We start from the raw sequence: 3,626 nt of genomic DNA, 5'->3' as shown, positions 1-3,626 counted from the left end.
TAACACTCTCGTTTTTGAAGTCACCCAAATATTTATTTATTCATTCATTCAGGATGGATTTAGATTCAACTTCAAACAAATGATCTCTAAATCAGCGATAGTCCTACGTCACCCTTGCGGTTATACCATAGATATAACCCACTTCCTGTTTTTTTGACGTAGGACTACGTCTAACCGGAAGATATAGGGGGTGAAATGGAAATCTAGACACTGAACAAGTAGGAAAAAATGCAAGATTTGGAACGCTTATAACTCGAGCATTTCTCAATAGATCGCAAAGGTTTTTGCATCAATTGATAGGAAATATATCTACGCATCTATCATAACGAATAACATTTCATTTTTCATTAGATAAATAATTGAATAATTGTGAAATATCAAGCATTGTCAAAATGCCCTATGTGCCCATTTTTGATTGGTCCATTTTGTGCTCCTCAAATCGTACCGACCAAAACGGGCAACCAGAGCAGCAGCGAAATAGAATGAAGCACGATTGGAAAGGAAAAAGAAAAAAATGAACGAAACATTGGTCGCAGTCTCACACATGCGTAATTCTCGAGCCAGCCAGTCAGCTTAAAAATCCCCGCTCCGCTGCCGTAACGATCATTCTTTGTGTGGACACCGACTGGACAATATCGTTGCTGGACGGGCTGGACGGCGAGGGATCGAGTGCCTTTCTCAAGACAAGAGGGCGGAGGTGGTAGCGCTGGAGTAGAATAGAGTAGAGTTTTCAAAGGGCCTTTCTCAAGGCTAGAGACGAATGAACTGCAAAAGTTTAAAGTCTCTATAATACAATACCTTCCTTCCTTCCGTAACGATCATTCTTTGTGTGGACACCGACTGGACAACATCGTTGCTGGACGAGCTGGACGGCGAGGGATCGAGTGCTTTTCTCAAGGCAAGAGGGTGGAGGTGGAAGTGCTGGAATAAAAGTAGAGTAGAGTTTCCAAAGGGCCTTTCTCAAGGCTAGAGACGAATGAACTGCAAAAGTTTAAAGTCTCTGTAATACAAGACCTTCCTTCCTTCCGTAACGATCATTCTCATTCAAACCGTACACCACATCGGTTCGCATCACAACACATCAACAAACCAACCCAAGCAGCCATGTCTGGACATGGTAAAGGAGGAAAAGTGAAGGGAAAGGCAAAATCCCGCTCGAACCGTGTTGATCTGGAGTTCCCCGCAAGGGTGTAGCTAGGCCGAGCGCGTTAGTACCAGTGCACCAGTCCACCTAGCCGGCGTTATATAGTTTCGGCCGCCGAAGTGATCGAGTTAGCTGGCAAAGCTGCTCGCGACGATAAGAAAACCCGCATTCGGAACAGAACACATTCGGTTCGGTGGACATCAAGACAACAGGCAGTTGCAGCGAGTGGCGAGTGGCAAACGCAATCGCAAAACGGCAGCTGGTAGCAGAAGAAAAAAGTTTGTTCTTTATACAATCTGCTTTGGTGGCAAATCCAGAACAAGGCGGCATCGAGGGCGTTCTAAATGGTATTTTTTTCAAAACCTCGAGTACTAAGTTTTCTAAATTGGAACCATTCCATAAAACAAGGCGCTTTTCAGGGCCATTAAATCTTCCAAATAAGAGTTTAGGAAATACAGTTCAATGCTTTCTAAAACATCCAAAATAATAATAAAACACAAATTGATTTTTTCATAATTTGTTTGCCAGGACCTGATGAGTATGTGAATTTGGCAGTTGTTCTGAGCTTATTGATAGTTGGGGACTTTCCTGATTATTCAATTTTCACCAATTCTTAAATTGTTTCCAGATTGAAAGTACTGTAATTTACAATTAGTTCGACATTTAGCTAATTGGACGGACATGTTATGCGACTTATTTAGTTGGACATTTTTGTAAACATAGAGATCCAAATTATGACCCCACATTGAAAGTCGACACTGTACCACTGTCATCGCAAATGTTCAATTACAGGTTAAAATCGCCTCCAATGCGACACTGAGTGGTGCTTCGGCACGTCGCATTAAATATAATGTACTGTACAACATGTCACAAAGCTGGATGGGAAGAAATTTTGCAACTGTGAAAGCTGTGGCGAGTGGCAACAAATCGCTAAACAGGAAGGTTTAGCCGAACAAGATGGGGATATCGAGTGATAACAAAACAATAAACTCTTTAGATTGAAGATAATTTTGTGATCCTGAAAAGGACCCTTGCATGTGAATCCAACGAGCGAACAAATCGTAATGCATGTATTTTTTTTGCCATCGCTCCCTTTTAACGCTCATTCATTCGTTTCGTTGGACTCGCCCCTCTGGCTGAGTCTGCCGATTTGTCTCTATCCTGTGAGTGTGTACCGCTAGAGTATAAAACACGCGGTCCCCAAAAAAATATCTTATTTTCTTTCAAACCGTAATCCCGTGTGGTTGTACGGCATCGGCATCGTGGACGTAACAAAGGAGGACAAGTTAAGGGAAAGGCAAAGTCTCACTCGAACCGTGCAGGTCTCCAGTTCCCTGTTGGTCGCATTCACTGATTGCTCCGCAAGGGTAACTAGGCCGAACGGATTGGTGCCGGAGCACCAGTATACCTAACAGCGATTATAGAGTTTCGGCCGTCGGAGTGCTCGAGTTGGCTTGCAAAGCTGCTCACGACAATCAGAAAACCCACATCAAGAACAGAGCAGCTTCGGTTCGGCGCTCATCAAGGCAACAATTAGTTTCAGTGAGTGGCAAAGTCTTTCTCCGGCACGTCGCATTAAATGTAATTTACTGAACAACATGTCACAAGCTGGATGGGAAGAAATTTTCCAACTGTGAAAGCTGTGGCGAGTGGCAAACGCAATAGCTAAACAGGAAGGTTTAACCGAACAAGATGGGAATATCGAGTGATAACAAAAACACAACACCAAAGGTTCTTTTCAGAACCATCAACATATTCATAAAGAGTAAACAGTAAACTAATCCATTTTTCAGGTAGATAGGTAGGTATTCACGTAGGAGAAGAAAATAAAACAATATATTTAAAATATATATTTAACAAAAGCTGTCCCCTTTGTATAGTCCTACGTCACTCCGGTTATGTCCCCGACATTACCCACCCGTCTTTTTTTTCACAAATCTAGTGCACAATATATTTTTTTTAATTAGTACGCGGCACCTATCGGCCAATGAAAATTAATTATTAAAACTGCATGGAATCTAACACCTAATGTATATGTTTTTTTATAACTGCACAACACTTTTATCACTCACTGCTCCCTTTTTTTTTACCTACCTTTGGGGAGCGTCTACTGCGCCATTGTCGTATCCGTCCATTTCTTCTCTGAGCATCTCCTCGATGCACGTCAATCCGCCTTGAAAGTAGCCAAGTGAATCCCGAACCTCTCGTTCGGACTTGTGCTGCTCACCGACATTTGTTTGCATCCGAATGCGAACGAGGGGCTCTGAAATGTTAGAATTACATAAATTTGCATTACATTTATGTAATTACAATTTACAGCGTTTATAGACGTGTATTTGAAACTCGAATATTAAAACATTCCGTTCACCTAATATTTATTTTCTCTTTATTTAAATCTTTTTTTTTATACATCCAATTCCCATCCTCTACAGGTCGAATAGGTAAGCCACACTTAATATTTCCTCTCTGTATCAGGTGATTT

Source organism: Toxorhynchites rutilus, chromosome 3 (genome assembly GCF_029784135.1).
Source record: "Toxorhynchites rutilus septentrionalis strain SRP chromosome 3, ASM2978413v1, whole genome shotgun sequence".
NCBI lineage: Eukaryota > Metazoa > Arthropoda > Insecta > Diptera > Culicidae > Toxorhynchites > Toxorhynchites rutilus.
This window is presented reverse-complemented; position numbering follows the sequence as displayed.